The following is a 23,295-nucleotide window of genomic DNA, read 5'->3' as shown; positions in this document are numbered from 1 at the left end:
ACTGGAATTAATGTCTATAGTTCTTGAACATAATTACATGTATTATGAAGGTGAGTTATTTAAACAAATCAGGGGTGTTGCTATGGGGGCAGCATGTGCCCCCATATTTGCTAAATTAGTTATGTTAGATTGGGTGGAGAGCATCATATTTAATAGCACTTACTATGCAAACAACATCAAATATTACTCACGCTTTTTGGATGATATTTATATGTTATGGGATGGACATATAGACACCTTTAATGAAGTTATGGAATATTTGAACAATAGTAGTGAATTTTTGAAATTTACTTTGGCTTGCAGTAGTGATGGTGTAGCATATTTGGACACCTTAGTAACTAACACAGATGTAGGCTTTAAGTCAAGAATATATAGGAAGGAGACTTTTAGCAATTCATACTTAGAATATACCAGCAATAACCATGGTCAAACCTACATGTGTTCTAAACTGTTGGCAGAGAGCAGAAGTGGGGCCTGACTGGCTCCTGCATTTCAGGAGACCTATGTACTTCATTGTGGACTTTTTTCCTCCATAATAGTGCTGAAAAGTGTAATATTAAGAAATAGCTTGAGGCAGGAGATGAGTCAGTTATGTGTCAGTGATTTTATATGAGCTCAGTAGCACCTTTCTCGTAACAAGAATTTCCTTTCGACTTTTCATGCTTGCTCTTAAATATTACAGTTATAATTTCCTGGCTGAAATGAGTCTTTTGATCACTCCCCCCCCAATAGCCAGTTAACAAAGGTAATAAATAAATATATAATCAATTGGCTTCTCCCATTAGGGGTCACCACAGCGGATCATCAATCCACAGATTGACCTACTGCATGTCTTTAAAACTCATTTGACCATACGGAGGACATGCAGACTCCACACAGAAGGTGCTCCAGCAATGAATGAATGAATAATCAAACAAGCAAACAAATAAACCAGGTAAATAGTTCTATCTCAAGTGATATTCAGTGATATCCCAGGCACAAGGGCATTATATATTTGCACAACAGCCAGTCCTCCAGCATGTTTTTGGAGCTAAAAGTAGAGTTACCCAGGGAAACTCCAAGCAAACACTTAATCACTGCAGAACCTCTGATTAATTATAGGACAGTCATAGCACATGCAGCTGTATACTTCTGGCATAAAATGAAAAATGATGCCTTACAATCACATGTTTTATTGCCCATTTATTTAGTTCATCATAAATGCACCATTATAAATTGTTGTCAGCCTCCGACCTGACTGAATGCACATAAAGTCTGCAACCCCCCTCCACACACATATTACTCACTGTGATAAGACTTCACATCACTGCTTGTCATGCAGCCTAGTCATTCTAGATAAGGCCATGTGCAAACACTGCAGTTCTATCAAAGACTGCCTTTGAACTGCCCCATCCCTAGATCATTCTGTTTTCTAGAGCTCTCTGGCCGCTAACACTAGATGCTTTTTGGTTATTATTTTCATAAGACATGTATAAATGTTATCATTTTAAAACTATGGATGAAACATAGAAAGGCTTTACAGTGAAAAAAAAAACACCAAAACTCAGAAAAGACAATCAGCCAGATTCAATAAAGCCTACACGGTCCATTTACACTGTGTGCACATCACACAGTGACACACACACACAGTAGCACCTTATTTTGAATTCAGTAAGCAGCGCGCACCTCCACATAAACAAGGTAAACACCATGGCATGCTAATTACAGCATAAACAACTGAACTGTATGCTAATCAACTAATCCAACATGGAGGAACTATTCAACAAGATATAAAGCAACCATGTAGACTTGGTGCTGGTTTTCCCTATGAATTCCAAAACCTACCGGAAATCAGCCACAGAAACTAATCTACACATAAAGAATATTAGGGGCTGCTGTTGCCTTAATTCATTTTTATGTCCAGCAGGCTGAAGTCTATGCCGCTGCTGCTAATAGTCCAAGGCCAAGAAGGAGAAGAATCTTCAGACCCCACTTAACTTATCATAATCTATATAATGTGGAAACTATAGAGCACTACAGGGTGGATAGAGACACATTACAGGAACTTTGCAACTTCTGTCGTCCTCAACTTAGAGCCAGGGCAAACCGAGGGGAACCCATCACAATGGAGACAAAGGTATGTGTAGCACTCAGAATCTTAACTACAGGTACCTTTCAGAGACCAACACAGGACATGCTGGGGGTGTCACAGGCATCAGCATCCAGGATCCTCCATCATTTTCTGAATGGTATGCTCCAACATGCCAGTGACCACCTATATTTTCCCTGTACTTCTGAGGATAGGGCCAGCAATATGCAGGAGTTCTACTATGTAGCACACTACTCTGAAGTTCTGGGTGCCACAGAATCCACACATATAGAAATGAAGGCACCACCCACGGAACCTGGTAAGCTCTTCATAAATGGAAAGGGCTTCCACTTTATTAACTGCCAAGTCATGTGTAATGCCAAGGGAATCATCTTGAACATGTGTGCTGCCAACCCTGGCAGTTACCACAACTCACATATCTGGCACACCTCCCAACTGTATCAAATGTTCGCTGGGGGGGGATATCCCACAGGGTCATTTATTGGGGGATGCAGGTTATGCACTGGAATTGTGGCTGATGACACCCATCAGAAACGCACACACACACCTGCTGAAGAATGTCATAATGAGCCACACACAAAAAACAGACATATCTAGAGCATATGTTTGGTCTGCTGAAGTCATGGTTCTGGTACCTAGATATATCTGGGGGAGCCATGCAGTACAATCCGCGTACATGTACCGAAATATTCATAGTACGTGCCATGCTACACAACATCTTCCTGAGAAAATAGCTTCAGCAGGATCAACAAGGGGAAAGACCACACATCCCACTACCAATGCCAAGGTCACAACAGCCACACACAGATGAGGAGTCAGAGGGGGAACCACCAGCTGCTGTGAGTGTAGGCATACGTAGGCATGCTCAATATATTCTCACATTGGCTAAGAGGCAAAGCATAGCACACTCACTCACCATCTAAGACCCTAAAGTACACATACATATAGTAACATTGATACTGGGCAATGCTCACAAATTTTACCACCCCATGTATAGGCTGTGTAGTGCTTGCATCAGACAGAGTCAGCCCTGAACCAAAACTGTGACAACTGCTGCATTTACAAGTTAAGTCCTGAGCCTGGAGTGTATTGTTTATTAATATGAATGTGTGACATATCCTTGTATTTCATTACTTGGTACTGTAAGAAAGTAAAAGGTGGGAGATTTATACAGAAATGACCTTAATATGTGACAGCAGAGACTTATTTGACCTTTATGTGTCCTTTAAGTAGTAGGCCTCAGGCATCAGAAATTCACACAGTTATGCCGCTAAAAGTACTGATGATGACTGCATGCTCTTAGCTTAACACCATATGTTTGTACTGGAAAATCATTAAAAGAGAGAAGATAGAAAGTAATGATACATATTGCAGTTTCAGACTTCACAACCCTTACAAGATCATTAACAATAAAGTTGAGAAATGTTGATGCTACCAATGGTCTAACTTTCTAAGGACAATATAAGTCAAAGGTATAATTACTAGTTCATCACAAACACAGATGTGCAGCTATGCACCCTGAGGATCAGACACAAAGCTTATGCATCCCTGAATCTGAAAGATGCAAAACAGGTATATAGCACAGTTGTCATGACTTGATCAGGGTGTTGGGGGGGGGGGTCTAGGCTGACACAAAACATTGGTGTGTGTGTGTGTGAGTAAGGAAAGAAGCAGGCAGACATTTGGATAAACTAACAAATGGCCAGTGAGACAAAATAAGTTTTAAGCTACACGGCTGAACTATGTAACTGTTGTGTGTGTGTCTGTGGGGGTAACTCCTGGTGAAATTGGTGTGTGAGTGTGTGCAAGAACACAGTCAAGCTCTGTGTTAGCTCTTCATCTTGGTAAGTCAGACAGGTGTGAGTCGTGCATGGTAGGGGTGACAGTTCATCGATGTTGTTCTCAACCATGAGAACTGGCTCTGCCAGGAGTTGCACTGGCACGTCCACACCCAGTTTTAGATTCACTGCTGCTACTTGACTGTGACTGATGTCTGCTGAATGAGCTCCCTTCATGAAGATGTCCAGGAGCATGACCCCATGGCCTGCCACATCTAGGTGTATACAGCTCACCCACTGATGGAGCAGTGGAAGTACTGCCACTATGGAAGCATGATCGAGCATTGCCATGTTGGTCAACAGCACATGATGTGGCTGACCTATGCCCCTGATGATGCCATTCCCCTACCAGCAGACATTCTATTACAGACACCCCTTGTACCAATGTGTCATTCATTCAATCCACTGAATCAGCACCATGTTGGTGACAGTCACACATGTCAGCCTCTGCCACATTTATAACCTTAGCCATTTTCTGGAGCACCTATAAGAGCATGCCTATGATTCCATGATGACTCTAAACATAAGTTGAATGTCAAATGAAGAGATACCTGAATCAGGTGGAGGAGGAACAGCAGGCCTTCTCTGAGCACCCCTAACAAGTCTCTCGTGTGGCACCTTCCCTACATTTTGGCTACAGTCATTGTGAACAGGCACTGAAGCTGCAGCAGCCACACTTCCCTGATCAATTGTCTCACCCTACACCTGTACAATATCCGAGGGCTCACTGGAATGGGTAGGTGTAGGTCTACTGGCTGTGTCTGATGGAATTGCAGGGGATGACTGTATGTCAACTTCTGTGTCAGATTCAACCCCTGCACCCCCTGACTGTGCCTATGTTTGACCACCATCATTTTTAGAGTCTGCTGATACACTGACATCAGGTGGTAGAAGTCCCACGCTTTCACTGTCAGAATCACCTGGGATAAAAAGCAACAAACACAGGAACAATTATTACATAAACTACTACACTCCAATATATGCTAACAAAACAGTGCTGCCACTATTAGACAGTAAAGCAATACACACAACAGTCCTGACATCAACATCACACTCTAAAATATTTCTTTAAATTGCTTATCAGTACTGACATAAAAATGTTTGGCTTAACATATTTAGATGAGGTTGTCCTCTGCAAGCCAGAAAGGTAAGTGCAATGTCATCACAATTAACAGTAAGACAGAAGGTTATAATTTTACCCCTTTATATATCCCATTAACTATACTTTCTACAGGAACTTGACAACTGCAACCTCAGGCAATCAAAATGTGTTTTTAACTGTAGCAATCTTGAATCCCACCCCCCTAAAAATGTTCTTGTGACACAGACGTAGCATATTGATTTCAGTTGTTTTATTATACAACAGTATTCAATAATTAAGATACCAAAGCCTACAAAGAAGCTACTCCTTGAACATGGTCGCTGTCCCTGAAACTGCTGCACTGATGTCAAGAATAAGCTGCTTTGCACTTACCTGGGAGCTGCCTGGATCTCTGACAGTAGACAGAAACTCTTCATTTGGTGTTAGTGGTGGCTCCATAGTAGGCCTTCTCCTAGCACCTGTTCATTCATGGCCCACTGCAGCTGCTCTCCTCCATGTAGATGTGATCATGTCAGTGGCCCTATGGTGCACCTACTCATATGTCCTGCAGTGGCCAACTATGGCATTAACATCATCCACAATCTGCCACCAAATCTGCATTGTGCATGCCATATTTCCTCATCCTCTTTCAAGCAGGAAAGCATCATGTTGCTTAAAAGTGTCCACAATAACTTGATTTTCAGCATCAGTGAAGGGTGGTCTTTGAGAATTAAGATGCCTGGGTGGCATAGTCCTAGGTGTCCTAAAAACAACAGTAGGTTAATGCACACAAATATCACATAACTACAAAATAACTGTTCCCAGATAAAAAAGAAAAGGAAGCAGGTCAGTATTACCCACTGGACAAACATAAAACAGTCTAGAGATTTGAAATATGAACAGACTAGAAAAAAAGGAGGGCAACGATAGTAACATATTTTTGTTTGTGCCATAACAGAAATGAAGCTTTGCTCCCCCTGCCCCAAAAGAATAGGCAAGTGACACATTTTGCTAACAAACCATCTTTGCAATGCTAAAATTGCTATCAAATTAACTGTCCCTGAAACACTTGTACATATTTATCACAGATTCCATTTTAAGATCTTGGCAATCATGCACCTGTGAAATACCTTGACAGACATGCCCATGGCACCAATACACTTTTGACTAAATCATACATATAAAAGTGGAAAAGCATTTGCTTCAGATTTTTCTTAATTTCATTCCAGCATATGCAGTAAGCAGGTAACAAAATGCAAACATGCCTTCTGAAGTTCAGTAATCCTCTGTGCAGATATATCCCAAAGTAATAGCCTCTCTTCAGTTTTCTCCAGTCTCCTCACCTTCAGTTTGCCTAGCTGCATGTTGCTTTTTTATATGGTGTAGATTCAGGGCTGCTAGCTTGGTGGAGATGCAAATGAAGTGAGAACTGATTAGAATTGCTGAATCCTAAATACTTGGCTCTGTGTAGGAGACGTAAACATAGTACAGGCACTCCATCAATGTTTGCTTTTAATGGACTGCAAATGTGAATAATTACTGGCTGGGAGAAGGAAATCACAACAACACTGCAGGCTGCCCTACATCCAGTGGGTCTGTCAGGTTATACTTACAATGTGTTAGATGTAAGGTTGCAAAAGTAAGTAAGCAGCACACAATTCACAGGTTGAGTTCATTAACATCCAACCTCCCTTTTATTTGTAGACAACTCCATATGATATTATTTCCAGTTAATAACCTCAGACATTTTATGGCCAATGATATAGAATGGCTTACAGCCTGCATGTTTCAGATTACTGTTCAGATAAGTGAAGAATGACCAACAAACACAGATAGGCAAGACAGAGCTGTATATTTGCAAGCAGTGATCATAACTGTTTAAGTGATCCCTTAGTGCACTACATCCAGAGATAATAAATGTACATATAACAGTTCATATTACTGTAGATGATGTAGTTGGTTGTGTGCAGAATAAGTTCAAGTTCAATGGACTGACGGTTCAAATCCAGTTTTACATAGAAATATCTCATGTGAACCAACATTTTCTAGTGTATATGTTATAGATAGATGTTCCTCATTTCATCTACTTGTCTCTGTGTGTGTGTGTGTGTGTGTGTGTGTGTGTGTGTGTGTGTGTGTGTGTGTGTGTGTGTGTGTGTGTGTGTGTGTGTGTCTGTGTGTGTGTGTTTTGGGGCCAGTGTTTGTGTGATGTACTGCTTAGCACAATCATGGGAATGGAGAAAATGAATGTCAGGTTTGGCTATGATTATCTCATTTGAGCAAAGCATGGCAGTGCACAAACTGGACAACTGGACCACCCAGGAAGCAGACTGAACACCTACAGACAGGACCCACACAGCCAAAAATAGAAACTGGATACATTCAATTAACTCTACAGAGCTTTGTGCAAACCCTAAGCGGTGTTGTACAGTGGTTAACACAGATACCTTAAGAATACTAAACAAATTAGGGAATGTCATGCAATTAACCTTGTGACAGCAAGTATAAGTGTAGGGCTAAAGTACAGATGGTCCTGGGTTCAAGTACAGGGTGTGAAACTTTTTTTTTTATATACTGTTGTGACATTGCACTTTATAGCAATGAACTGTAACATAGACAAGTGTTATTTAAATTTTCTTGTGACAACAGGTGTAAGTGCAGGACTGCCATACATACATACATATACATGCATAAAAATATTTAAAGCATGGGCATTAATGCCCTTCTAGCTTGCCAATATACCAAAACACTTGTTCCCATAATAAGTGTCGAGGCTGTTATTAATAATATATAAACAAGTACTTGCTTTAATGTGATTTGGTAGTCTGTTCAATGCATCAGCTACTCTGTCAGGGAACCAATTAGGACACTTCTCCTTCCTATAGAATCTTATACATAGGCTGCATGATGATTGTCTAGTACTGTTTGATAACCCTAATCATTCCTAGACATAGTTGTCATTAAACACCCTATATACCTGAATAAAAATTTCTCTTAGATATCTAGAAAAGACACTGTGCAAGTTGAGATATTTTTGTCTTTTATAATAACTTAAATTTACACATCCATGGATGCCCTTGGTATATTTTTCCATTGCAATCTTTCCAGTTTAGTCATGCTTGTTTTTTATAGGGTTTCCATATTGTTATTCCATACTCACGTTTGTGTCAAATGTAGCTAACAAACAATGATTTTATTATTTTTGATTTCCTAGTCTTTATAAATCTTGTTATACAGCCTAAATTTCTACAACTATCATTAACCAATTGGTTGATATGATTAAAAAACGTATAGCTGAATCTACCCATATACCCAGGTCCTTAAATGAGTCTACAGTTTCAATCACTGTGTGCTGTATTAAATATTCACCTTTCAATGTATGTCTCCCAAATTGCATATGCTTAGTTTTTGCTGTATTTATCAGCATATTATTCTCCTTTGCCCAAAGGGTAAATTTAGTCCATTTATTTTGCAGACATGCTTTATCTGTAACACATGTAATCAGTTTACTCAATTTCAAGTCATCTATATATAGAGTGTAGAACACCTCAGATGAAAATGTTAGGTCTGAAAGATACAATCTAAGCAAGTAAGGGCCTAGGACAGAGCCTGTGGGACACCCTGACTGTAGCCAAGGATTTCACCTGTCCAGTTGCTGTATGATACTTGTCATGTCTTATCTGTAAGCCATGCAGCTATCCAATTTATCGAGATTACATCAATACCTAGTTGTACTAATTTATTGATCAGTGTTTTGTGTATGACCCTGTCAAATCTTTTTCTTTTTTTGTCGGCTGTTCCCATTATGGGTCACCACAGCAAGATCATCTGTTTTCACTTCTTCCTGTCCTCTGCATCTTGCTCTGTCACACCAAACACCTGCATGTCCTCTCTCACCGCATCCATAAACCTTATCTTAGGCCTTCCTCTTTTCCTCTTACCTGGCAACTTCATCCTTAGCATCCTTTTTCCAATATACCCAGCATCCCTCCTCAGCACATGTCCAAACTAATGCAATCTCACCTCTCTAGCTTTGTCTCCAAACCGTCCAACCTGAGCTGACCCTCTAATATATTTATTCCTAATCCTGTCTACCCTCATCACACCAAGTGCAAATCTTAACATCTTTAGCTCTGCCACATCCAGCTCTGACTCCTGCCTTTTTGTCAATGCCATTGTGTCCAACCCTGTCAAATGCTGAAGTTAAATCTATATCAATTACATCACTGCACAATTTTTCATTCATAGGTACATCATGTTACAGGTGGTAATTGATCTGTTTTCAATGTATGCAAGCTGATATATGGTTTCAAGTCCCATCCAATCCAGTTCTGACAATAGCTTATCCCATATTACCTTCTCCATTATTTTTCCATAACATGAATGCAGACTAAAGGGTCTGTATGATTCTGGGTTTGTCCTACTCACCTTTCTCTTAAAGACAGGTTTAATAATTGCATGTCTCCAATCTTGAGGAATCTCCCCATATTTAAATGACCTAGTGAATAATAGTTATAATGGTACTGTAAGTTCTTGCTGAAGTGTTCTCCGGTCATTGCTACTAATTCTGTCTCCTCCCTGCACTTTATTTGGATCCAGTTTGCTTACTTCATTTTCAATATAATCTAATTTGATTCCAGTATCTGGGGTTACCTGGATGTCACTAGGACATCTTATCACCCCTTTTGTGGAGCCAAGCTGTTTTGCATAAGATTTTGTAAATATATCTAAAATCTGTTGTGTCTGATAATAAATTTTAGAATCTAAACACAGTTTATCAATTTGTGTGTCTTTACTCCTTCCACATATTATGTATCTATAAAAAGGTTTCCTATTATGCTCATTATCTTTATATAAATTCTGTTCAAATTGTTCTTGATCTTGTCTAACACTGTGCTTAATCTGTTTGTCCAGCTTGTTTATTTCAGTTTTCAAAGTTGTAGTTCGACCTCTCCTTCATTTCTTATATTTTTTGTCTCTCACCTTAATCACATATCTTGTTCTTATGGAAATATATCCCCCTGAGTTGTATGCCTAGATCCTGATGTTAAACATTTTTGATATTTTGCACTCAAACAATTTTTCTTTCAAAACTTTCCACATTCCATCTGAGGTTTTTCCACTGAACACCTCACTACAGTTAGTTTTACATAGTGACTGTTTTGCTTCCATATAATCTGTAATTAACCTTCTGCGCATTGGCTTAGATTTCAGTTTGGCAGAATTATCTAGTAACAAATTAACCTTTATATCCCCATGATGACTGCACATCAATGGTGGTGAAACTTTGCTTGAAGTTACTGTAATTTCCTTGGGATCACAAACAATGTCTAGTATGTTCCATCCTCTGGTGGGTTTTTTTACAATCTGAAACAATTGCTGTTCCTGAATAAATGATGTGAATAATTTCCTTACTAACATTTTTGAAACAATATTATTACAGTCCAGCTAATATTATTCTTCCCTCCTGTGTTTCATGCAAGAAATTAATAAATTCCTTTAGGTCATCTGCACTTGACTTTGGTGGTCTATACACTCCAACAGTTATTATATGTTCCAGGGTTGTCTTTATTGTCACAGTTACACAATCCATAGTATTCGTGTTATCACTGAACATATAATAACCACAATTCTCATAGCTATCTTTAATTCCCATCATAACACCTCCACCTGATTTATTTGTTAGAATGTCTGTTACAGTAACAACATTTATATCCTGAAAGAACTGGTTTCCAGTCATTGTTCTTTATCCATGTTTCACAAATAACAACAACAACATCAATCTTGTGGGAACATAGTACATTTTCCAGTAAAAAAAACAGTATTATTATTAATGCTCCTAGCATTAACAACCATCAGAGATGCATCAAATGTTGCTATATGTGAACTGCTAAATTTTCGACCTGGCAAAAACCCTGCCTAGCATTTGTTAAATATTGCAAAATATCTGCCGCAAAAATTCTCTTCCCTGATCTTGACAAATGCACACCATCCTATCTGAACATATATCCCCAAAACAAGGCATGGATGCTCTACACATTTGACTAAAGCAATACTGTGTATTATATTTCTGTAAATATAATTCTGCTATCTGGACTTGCATGGGCTTCACATTCACAAGTGGCTCTATATCCAATAAGCTTGTCATGTCTCACACACACACACACACACACACACACACACACACACACACACACACACACACACACACACACACACATAACAGCTCCAACTGTTACCTGTATTTATGTATGTTTCCTGGCAATGTCTGAGCCACACTTCTTTTATGGCAAAGATGGAAAATTAATGCTGTGAAAGAAACTGTTTTGTCCCTTATGCCTAGGTTTGAATTCCATAGTGTAAAATCAATTTTCTTAGTGTATAAAGGTAAAAACAAATGTGTCAGGTAATTACATCTATGCACCCAGTCTATATCTGCAAACCTAACTCACCTAACTGTAACCTTTCAATTTCCAATATATATTTCCAGGCTACATCTATTAGGGTTCGGATTTCTGAACATCTTAGTAATATTAAAAATAAATATTCTACAAATGCACTATACAAACACATGACTGTTAATACTTCAGCTAGTTTTAAAATTATCATTATTGATACATTTTTTGGTAATAGATGCTTTAAAGCAAGTTGGCATAATATTCTAAACAAGAAGGAAAAATCATGGATTGTGAGACTGGGTGGATTATTTCCACCTGGATTGAATGATCATTTGTGAATTTAATGTAATCAATTGTGTTAATTGGTTTGTGTTTTGCATATATTATGCTTCACTGCAGTTAACAATATACATTGAGAAAGGCCTGTGGGCTGAAACTGGTCTATTGACTGTGGGTTGACTTAATAAAGTCTATATTGAATCCATTCCAGTGGGTGCTGGTGATTTTTTTGTGGATTAGTTTGACTTTTGAGCCTTTGCACTTGCCTTCTGTGTAGGATTCTTGTTGCTGTGTCTTTTTCAGTTATTCTGCTGGTGGCATTTACTGCGAATGGGTTCAGTGCTCAGTTTGAGCACTCACTTTCCATTTATATTCTTCATCATTTGGAAGAGGTGAATACCAGCCGTCTTGGTGGAGGTGAATACCAACCAAGGCTTTATTTTTCGAAGTCAGAAGTGTAGTTTGTTTGTCCATCAGACATTTATTGCATTCATTTGCTTATATCAGAAGCCATTATACCTGCATTACTTTTATGAGTGTCGGACAAGGTAAATACCAACTGATCATTCAAGTTTAAAAGTTTTTATGTGGGGGACATCTATCTGTATTATATCTATGCTTTACTTATTCCAGTTTTGGTTGGGACAAAAGTTTGCATACTATATGTGTGTATGATTGAACATTTCACTACGCAGCCATTGGCATCCATTATAGGAAGTTGCTGTGGTTCTCTGATGTGGATGTAACTTTTACTATCATTATAACGTCATTATTACATCATTTTTCGGTGTGGTATTTTGAGGATTGGATGACTGTCTGTTTATTTTGACCACGGTCATGTTGTTGAATGCTCCTGATTTTATTCCTTATGACTGAGTCTTTATGATTCTGTTTTCTTCAAATGCTTGATGGACTCCGTTTTCAGTATAAGTGTATTAGGATGTTTGGGGGTTATTACAATTGTTTGGTACAACAGACATTCTTTTGGACTATCATTTATTAATATGTGGTTGATGTTTTGCTATATGGACCATACTAGTGAACTGTTTTCTCGCTGGTGACAATTTCGTTTTTGGACCGTTATTTTCAATCTGTGAGTAAAATATATATGTTTTGAATTAAACAACTATTTTCATATCTATTTGGGCAACTACTTTTTACCATTTATCTTAGATATAATTTCCTGTTATGTCTACAAGTACCTCCGTGTAGGTTTTTTTGTATGCAATATATTTTCAACATATTTGACTCGAATGGTATTTTTTGCAGTATGTTTCAATAACAGTGAGTTTCTTGATAAGGTTTTTTACATCATTAGTTAGCTCATGATTGTTGCTTTTTCTAAAATATATCATATATGTTCATTTGTTATGGATTCTTTGTTATATAAGAGCTTTTCTATACTGTATTGACATTACATATCAGTCACTTTAAGCTGTTTTTGGCCAGTGGCTATAATTTGGGTTAAGTGAATACATATTTAAGACTTCCTATTCTCTATAGGATTATTGTGCCATACATGAGAATATTAATCGTGTATACATTGGACTTCCTCAGTTATTTAGTTTGTTGATTATATAGGTTATTTTCCAAGTCCTGTAGCTAATTTACAGTTGTTGATTTGCTGCATTATTGGGAAGACTGTGGATTTGATTAACATCTTGAGGGGTCTGTCAGCTGACAAAGAAGACATTCAGACTTTTGGTTTTGAGCCCTCTAATAATGGGGTCAATCAAGGTGATCAATCTTTGGATGCAACATGTAGCTCCATTTTTGACCACTTAAATAAAAATTTTAAGACAATCAGGTCCTGTGTGTGGCACCTGAGGCTTTTTAAGGCATATTTGGAAAAAGGAATTACACCGAGGGGGTTAAGAATTTGAATCAAACCACTAGTAGGACAACCTGATGAAACACTTCTTACAGCTTGGTCTGATATTCAACAGAGTGCATCTATGCAGTTTGTTAATACTTTACATGAATATTTTGAATGAAGAATTGATGTTCAAATTTCAGAGGTGACGCAGATCTGTGAAAAGGCAAAACACTATGAGGGTTTACCCATATATAAGAACTGTTTTGATAAATTAAGCAGGGACTTGGTAGAATCTGAACAAGATTTGAAATGAAGAAAAATACGTAAATACAACAGGGATTTAAGGGATTACAATTTGGGCAAGCCTTTTGAATATGTAAAGAGTGTGAAGTTTGTTAAGCATTACACACCACAAATGGGTCAAAAGAGAAAAAGAAGGAAGTCTATTCTTAAGAAAACAGCTAGTGATACATCTGGTGAGGATTTGTCCTCTTACACTGACACTGAAACTGATAGACAGCAAACGTCACCAGCATATAAAAAAACTTGTTCTAATGAACAAGGAAGTTCAACTCAAGATATGGGTTCAGTCTCTTTATTAGTAGAAAACAGAGGAGGGGGGTAGGAAGCATAAGTGTAGATGGATCTTTGGAGGCAGTGTTGAACCTTTTGAAACCCAGATAAACTTTGAAAACAATGTTCTTAACATTTCATCTGTTGTATTGTCAACTTCAGATTATGCTATACTTAATAAAGGACTGAATTTTATACCCGGTTTTTGCGTTACAGAAGATACTTTTGTGGAGGATCTGTATTCATTTTGTAGATTATTAAATCTTAAATTGCATTTCCACAATGTTGGTTCAGATGGTGATATTATTCTGGTGGTTTTAGGTTTCATAAATCTAGCTTTATTCCACCTATGAACAAAAATGTTGAGATATTTCAAAAATGTATTTTGAGAGTACTACATTTTAGTTCTAACCAGAACAAAATTCTTTTTCCGCATAATTTAACGGCATCAGAAATGGAAGCCTTGGATAGGTTAAGGAGTAATACAAATATTGTTATTATCCAAGCAGACAAGGGTGGCACTATAGTAGTAATGGATTGGTTACTGTATGTGGAAGAAGCAGATAGACAGTTGCAAGATGTTAGATTCTATACATGCATGCCTATTGATCCTATACCCAGGTTCAAAAAGGAAATAGATTTTTTTTTGGAAAATGCAGTTAGTGAAGGAATTATTAGGAAAAATTCTTCCAAAGATACACAAAGATATTAATAAACCACCGAAGAGACCTATTGTATCTGGAAAGGGTTCTCTCACTGAGCTATTTTCTGTTTTCCTTACCACATATCATAAACCATTGCTGAAAGGGGTTAGGGCATGGCTGCAAGATACTACAGAGTTTCTGAATATAATTTCTTATACTCAGTTGGAACCTGACTGGTTGATGTGTACAGTGGACGTGACTTCATTATATACAAGTATTCCACATTGGGCAGGGTTGTCTGCACTGTAATACTGGTGGTATAAAATTCCATTATACAGCCCAAGTTTTAATACCTTTCTTCTGTGTTTGGCAGAGCATGTCCTCACAAAAAATGTTGTCTATTTCAACAGTAAATGTTACTTACAACTTAAAGGGACAGCTATGGGTGCATCGTTTGCACCCATATATGCTGATGTTCATGGGTTACCTTGAACAAAACATTATTTATGATAGTAGTCACAATCTTTTTCTTGATGAAATAGACATTTGGAGACATTTCTTGGATGACTGCTGGATGGTGTGGAAATCGGATGTAACATATTTACATGAGTTTATTCAAAATCTAAATGAAAACAAATAGGGGATCAGATTTACGGCCAACTATGATTTGGTGTCCATTTCATTTTTGGATGTCAGTTTAGTTAGACAGCAGGATGGTACATTGGCCAGTTCTGTGTTTAGGAAACCTTTTCATTCCATTACATTGTTACATGCCTCCACCTGTCATTCTAGACATGTGATCAGGAATAATCCTAAGTCTCAATTTATGAGGATTCACCGTATTTGTTCCAACACAGAAGATTATATGCACTTCATCCAGGATCTAATTGAATGTATCAAGCATTGTGTCTACCCCACAGCTAGGTTGGTGAAAACTAGTAATGGAGTCCAGAAATTGTCCAGATGTGATTTACTTCAGTATAAGCAGCATGACAACCATACTAAAGTTAGATTCACCACCAGTTATGGTAGGAATATTCATCAGTTTATGGATTTAGTACAACATCACTGGGAGATCCTATTGGCTGATGATAGGCTACATGATTTGTTAGGGGATAGATGTTCATTTTCATTTCATAGAGGAAGGTCTTTGGGTAGTCACTTCAGTCATTATAAATGCAATAAACCATCTGACTGTAGAATGCAAGTTACATTGGATGGTATCAGAGCAGAGGGTTGCTATCTATGTGGCCTCTGCTTTTTTTGTAAATATATTCATCAGACCAAGGAATTCACAAGTAAAGATACATCACGTTTTTTTTTCCATAAATACACTTTATAATTGTAGCAGTGACTGGGTCATCTATCTTGCAGTATGCAGTTGTTTGGCTTTTTATATTGGCCAAACATCAAGATCTACTAGGGTTTAGATTTTTGAACATCTTAGTAATATTAAAAATAAATATTCTACAAATGCACTATACAAACACATGACTGTTCATACTTCAGCTAGTTTTACATTTATCATTATTGATAAAATTGCAGGTAATAGATGCTTTAAAGCAAGTTGGCATAATATTCTAAACAAGTAGGAGAAATCGTGGATTGTGAGAATGGGTGGATTATTTCCATCTGGATTGAATGATCATTTGTGAATTTAATGTAACCAATTGTGTTAATTGGTTTGTGTTTTGCATGTATTATGATTCACTGCAGTTTACAATATATATTGGGAAAGACCTGTGGGCTGTTGACTGTGGGTTGACTTAATAAAGTCTACATTGAATCCATTCCAGTGGGTGCTGGCGATTTTTTTTTTTTGGATTAGTTTGACTTTTGAGCCTTTGCATTTGCCTTCTGTGCAGGATTCTTGTTGCTACATCAGTAGAAAACCCTATAATTAAAGCCAAATCTCTGATTAACCTTCCAATTGCATTTATTTAATTCCTCACTGCTTGACACTGCTGCTCTCTGCTTAGCATCATGCAAACATGTTGCAGGGCTTTGCACACTCCCAGTAAATGTGACAACTGGAGTTTTTGGGAAAGCATCAGTCTCCATTGCTCTAGGTCTACTGTTAGATATGGCTGGCATTAGTTGGGAAGCTGCCAGATTTAGGGCACAGAAGTGGGGTATCCAGGACTCCAGGACATTTATTGGCCTCCTGGTAAAGCACCACAGATAATGGCTTCTGCAAGGGAACTATTCTGGCTCCCAGTATAAGGAATAGTTTGGCCCAGGCTGTGTCCAGTGCCACTGGTATCCCACACACTGGAAAGCAATGGAGACATCATTTTAATGACCTATGTAGGAAAAAAAAAGGGATATTCTCAACCATTGGTTGGAGGAATTTTGGACTGCAGACATCCCACAGCTGTGTTAGTATGAAATAAAGACAGTACTTGTAAGACTTTCTTTTCCCAGCTGCCAGGGATCAGGAGTTCAATGTCTGGGTCCATGAAGCTAGATTGAAGAGACTGAGGGAAGCAAGTGATATGTATGCAGCAGAAGAGAAGTGTTATTATGAAGTTAAAGATAGCTTTTTTGGTATTTTATAAAGTTGCATCAAATTGAGCATGCATACCCCAATTGTAAAAGCAAGTATGTACACATTAGTCTGCAGCACAGACCAATCATAAGAGTCCAATGTTAGACTTTAGACAATGTTATACATAGTTCTCCATTTCACACACACATCTTCTTGAGAAACTTGATTCAGTCCAATTGGCTGTACAACATGATTGTGTTGTTGTCACTATTCTTTGTGGAGGTGACAGTCCAAATTCAGTTAATATTCTGGACATATTTTCAGTTTACACTGTTAAAGAAATGGATAGCAATGATTCTTTCCTACCACCCTCCTGCACATTACTGTACTGCTTTCCCTTTGTTCTCCCCCCTGCTTGTTCCCCATTTCACCAATTTCCTATCTACCTCCTTTTAACACCTTTAATGTGGTCAAAAACTAGAATCATACACAACACATAAGTAGCAGATAAAACAATGGATCCCTTCACTTTTTGGGCTCTATATTTGCACAGAGGTATGCATCTTGCACCAATGCACAGCAAACAGTGAGCGGCGGCAAAATGCTGTAGTTACCTCTGTTTAAAGCTGCTTAACCCTGTTGCACTATGACAACACACAGCAACGCATGTATTATAAAGGGTTCATGTATTAGATTCACCTGGATTTTTTATTTTTATTTTTATTTATTTTACATTTGTTGACCGGGCTAGTCTAGCTGGATACATGTCCATTTTCAGTAGAGGCCCGGGGAGATAAGCTCCACTTATAAACTTTACTGATGCTAAGTATAAAAACTAAGAACTAAATTCTAATATAAAAAATAATAATAAACAAGTGGTATAAAAAAGTAATGGAGATAAGCTCCACTTATAAACTTTACTGATGCTAAGTATAAAAACTGTTAAGAACTAAATTCTAATATAAAAAATAATAATAAACAAGTGGTATAAAAAGTAATGGAGTGAATAAAGCATTGTAGAACAAGATAGCAAGAAGTATCTAATAAACATTTGCATAGAGAGGGAAATGGAAATAGCTGAAAAGAAAGTGAATTAATATTGGGGTGAGTACGTCAGATGAACATGAAATAATGTTAGTCAGGGTTGGTACAGGGGCACAGCCATTGTGTTTTGAGGTAAAGCTTGAGTTTCTTTTTAAAGAGAGATTTTGAGGGAATAGATGAGAGTTCAGATGGAAGCAGGTTCCAATATTTTCCAACAGTGTTTGAGAAAAGAGAGTCTTTGGCCTTGTTGTTTGATTTGACCGTGTCTATAAGAAGTTTGTGTGCAGATCTAAGGGACTTTAGGTTGTGGTATGGGTGAATCAGGCTTGATAGTATAGGGGTTTTGTCAGGTTGATAAAGAATTTGATGGGCTATGGTAAGCTGGTTAGTTTTTAGTTGCTGTTGATATTCAAGCCAGCCTAGTTGTTTTAGATTATTACAGTGGTGGGTTCTGTAAGGGTTTCGGTGGCAAATCTGGCTATGTTGTGGTAGGAGTTTTCTAGTTTCGACAGATTTGTTTTGGATAATTTAGTAAAAATTGGGGAGGCATAGAGAAGGGGTGAGATAAGGTGGGTGAGGGCTATAGTTGTTCTTGATTCTGGAGTGAGTAAAGGTTTGATTCTGTAGAGAGAGCCTATTTTTTTGTTAATGCTTTTTAGTGTGTTGTTAATATGGGCATCGAAGTTAAGGTTGTTGTCTATGGTAATGCCTAGTAGTTTAGTAGTTGACTCTTGTGATATAGGTGTGCCATTTGCTGATGTTATGGTAAAATCAATGAGGGGAGATTTGCTTGATGGTGTAAAAAGGAGCAGCTTAGTTTTTTTAGGGTTGAGTAGTAGACAATGTTGGAAAAACCAGTCTTCTACAGAGTTAAATATATGTTGTGTGAGGGAGTGAAGGTGTGATACAGATGTGGCGGAGCAGACAAGTGTCATCTGGGTTCAAACAGAAATGTGTCAATGTATCAGCAGCTGCTGCCACAGATTCAGTTACACAGCAGGTGTTTTTTATAGAGTCAGTACTAACTCTCAGACATTAGCACTTGTGACTTGTATTTGCACACTACTTAACTGCACGCAAATGTGTATCTTGCATCCACAAACACTTTGCCAACTGTCGTACAAACCTGCTGCTCTCCATGCCATGGAAAAGTAAACATTATGTATTACTGCTGTTTATTGTCCATTTCCTGTTTGTGACATGAAGTTACATGTAGAAACATAATAAAACTGAAGGCCCTATCTAACAATATGTCACATATTTACAATACAGCCATGTGTTGCCTCCCTCATGCACTATAGCCCTGGTGTCTCAGTACTTTTCCCACACATATATAACCTACACTGCAGAAATTAATATTGAATGTTGTGTGATATGCAATGCACATCAATCTGGTAACATGCAGAATTAGAACTATTGACTCATACACTTAAACCCTTATCTGCAAGGCTAGTGAATGAATCAGCATGGACCTTATCCACAGGGATATAGGTAACCTTCAACACACTTGACCTGATCCATTTTGGATTTGTAAAGGGTAGATATTGCTGTTTAAACCTAGTGAACTTTTTGGATACGGACCCCAAAGACCTGGATGAGGGATAACAGGACATACCACCTATTTTGAGTTATCTAAAACCTTTGACACTATCCACCATTCATGCATCATAGTAAAATCTCCAATCTGGGAATTAACACATATATTACTAGATGGGTAGCCTCCTGCGGTGGTGGTGCTGCGGTAGCATTGTCGCCTCACAGTAAGACGTTGTCCTGTTCGATTCTCAGCTAGAGCATTTTCTGTGTGGAGACATGCGTGAATGGGCGTGCCTTCATTGAAGGTTGTGCGTCAGGGCCGGCAACTCGGCATGTAAAAATCTACTGCCAATCATTTGTGCACCGGAGTTCCACTGTGGTGACCCCTAACTGGGAAAAGCTGAAAGACACAACATTACTAGATGGGTAGCCAACTGCATCACCAACGAAACACACACTGTCAAATCTGGGGACTGCACCTCCACCACTAGACCACTTACCAGTGGAATACCACATGGATCTGTACTGAGCCCTCAACTGTTTGGAAACTACTTCTCTGAAGTGCAGGCAAAGGTAGATGGCCTGTGGTTTACCAGATTTGCTGAAGTCTATTAACTGGATGCAGTCATATACAGTCTCCCATTGATGGCAACATATTACAGAAGGGGCTGACATAGACAAATGATTGGTGCCAAACTCACAGACTGAATCGAAAAGCAAATAATGCCTCATTGTCCCCTTTGGCAATAAAGTACCTCTGCTAATTATGATATACATAGCACTTCTCTTAGCTCAAACACAATGTTATGAGACTTGGGAACACATTTTGATAGCAATCTGCACATTAATCACTATGTATCCATAGTGGTGAGACACACATTCTACATTATGCATGCCATATATAAGGATATCACATCCAAGACCAGGGAGGTCATAGCTCTGCTGTACTATACCCTTATTAGACCAATAATTGAATACAATGTTCCCTTCTGTCTGTACCTCACCAGACACCTGCAGCAATTGGAGAAAACACAGAGGCTTGTGGCCAGGCAAATCCAGAGCCTCCAAAACATGACATACATTGAAAGACTGAAAGACCTGCCACTGTACTCAGTAGTATACAGGCCGCTGAGAGGTGATCTATGTCTTGCCTACAGAGCAGTCTCAGATCCTGCCCCACTGGAAATGCTGGACATTTTCAAATCAAATGGGACAAGAAATACTCGCTCCAGGGTTCATAGGTTCATAGGTTCATAGGTTCATACTAGGCTATCTGCCCGAGGGCATTTATAAGCCTAGCCCATTGTTCTGTGGCTTACGCCACCCCTTTAGTATGGGGAACTATACCCATTATTTTGCTGTGCCTCTGTCGAGCAGTGACACTGAGGTAATTCCTGGGGTATATCTGCAATCTCCCATCCATTGGTCAAGATTTCTCTTGAACAAGGCCAGCGAGGTGCTCTGCCTCACATGTACCGGGATTTTGTTCCACAGCATAGGGAGTCTTTGGGTGATGAATCTATCCCTCCAGCACGTCCTATTAATAGCCGTGTTGAGGTTTAAGTCTCCGCCCTTGTGGCTCTGATGGATCTAGATTTTTGAGGTGAAGCATATTCATCAAATCTGGGTTTGACATGGCCTTGTATGTTAGGCAAAGGTCACCTCTGAGCAGCGGTGCGACTGAATAGAGCTGGAGTTCTTTCAGTCGGGCAGCATAGGACAGATTTTTGAGACCCTTTATCCTTTTGGTGAGGAACTTTTGTGGCCTCTCCAGCTGCTGCAAGTGTCGGGTCAGATACATTCCGAATGGGGCATTGTACTCAATCATTGGTCTGATGAGTGATGAGTAAAGGGAGACTATGACCTCCCTTGATCTAGATGAGAATCCCTTCATGATAAGGTGGGCAATGTAGAAGGACTTCCTAACTACTTTAGCTACATGGGTGTCGAATGACAGACTACTATCAACCTGGGTCCCCAGGTCCCTGATAACTTCTTCTGTGCTCAGTGGATTGCCACCTATTTGGTAGCTAGGTGTAACCTTGTTTTTCCCGAAGGGTATGACTATGCATTTTTTGGCATTTAACTTTAGGCCGTGGCTCTGGCACCAGTTATCCGTTTCTGTGAGACCCTTCTGAAGGATATCTGTGTCAGATGTGTTTTCTACTATGGCCCAGTTTGCAGTCATCTGCAAACTTTGTCAGCCATAACCCTCCTGTGTTTGCTTGTACTTGGAAAAGTAGATGCCAAACAAGAGTGGGCCCAGGACTGAGCCCTGTGGGACACCACTTGTGACAGGCTTTGAGTCTGACATGGCGCCAGCAACTCTGACCCTGTGGGTTCTGTCACTCAGCCAGTTTGCAACCCATCTTGTGATGTATGGGTTAACATTTAAGCTGATGAGTTTTTCAATGATACCCGAGTGGGGTATTGTATCGAAGGCCTTAGCCAGATCGAGGTAGGCTGTATGGACTGCCTTTCCTCATCAATGGCTTTGGTGACTGTTTCAAAAGTCAACCAAGTTTAAAAGGCATGATCTGCCTTTGACAAAGCCAAACTGGGTTGGATCCAAAGTCTGCAAATTCCCTATGTCTTTATTTATGAGGTCCATTATGATCCTCTCCATGGCTTTGCAGATAAGGCTTGTCAAGCTAATGGGCCGGTAATTTCCAGGGTCTGTGGAGGCACCGCCTTTGTGAAGTGGGACCACAGTTGCAGTGCGCCACTCTCTGGGTACGTATCCAGAGGTAAGACTTTGATTAAACAGCTGTCCTAGCTGTGGGTTTAATTCCTCATTGAGTTCGTGGAGCACACAGCCGGGGACACCATTGGGTCCCATGGATGCTGTGTTTTTTGCTTTGGAGAGAGCAGTTCTGACTTGGGAGCTGGAGCTGTTTGGGGGGCTGCAGTCATTTGGTATAGGTATGTCTCGTTTTCGGGGGGAGAAGTTTGCACTGAACCTGTCAGCCAGTATGTTGGCAATGTCTGTAGGATCAGTAATCTTCACATCATTTTGAACTAGTTCTGAGCATATCTGGGAGTTTCCTCCTAGGTTTCTAACATAGCTAAAGAAGGCCTTATGATTGTCTTTTGAGTCTTTAGCTATTTTTCTCTCGAAATTTGCTTTGGATGATTTTATGAGAGCTCTTAGTTTTTACTTATAGTGATCAAGGGTGTCTTACCTTTTAAGGATTTTGCTCTATCTTGTAGTAGCTTCCTCCTTTTGTTGTAGAGTTTGTTTATGGCTGGGGTCCACCAGACTGGACGCTTGCCTTTGGTACAAAGAGTCTTTGTTTTGCTTGGGATTGCCTTATCCATGCAGTCCTGCAGGTGCTGGTAGAAGGCGTTTGTAAGTGATTCAGCGGCTTGAGTATTGTTTTCCGCCGGCTCGGGGCCTGAAAGGAGACCACACTAGTCTTTAGAAGTGTGAAGTCGGCTTTTGAGAAGTTCTTTACTGTGGTCTTTTTATTTCAGGTGGGGTGGGATGAGGACCTCCAGCGAGATTAGTT

General features: G+C 39.1%; 1 long non-coding RNA gene across 1 annotated transcript in view; it reads right to left on the bottom strand.

The window, feature by feature from the left end:
- LOC122794307 overlaps positions 1 to 23,295 on the bottom strand; it is a 936,094-nt gene that overhangs the window by 132,887 nt on the left and 779,912 nt on the right. The gene's annotated exons all lie outside the window — the stretch shown is intronic.

This window comes from Protopterus annectens, chromosome 1.part0 (assembly GCF_019279795.1).
Source record: "Protopterus annectens isolate FY-2018-M chromosome 1.part0, PAN1.0, whole genome shotgun sequence".
NCBI classification, from domain to species: Eukaryota; Metazoa; Chordata; order Ceratodontiformes; family Protopteridae; genus Protopterus; species Protopterus annectens.
This window is presented reverse-complemented; position numbering and strand designations above follow the sequence as displayed.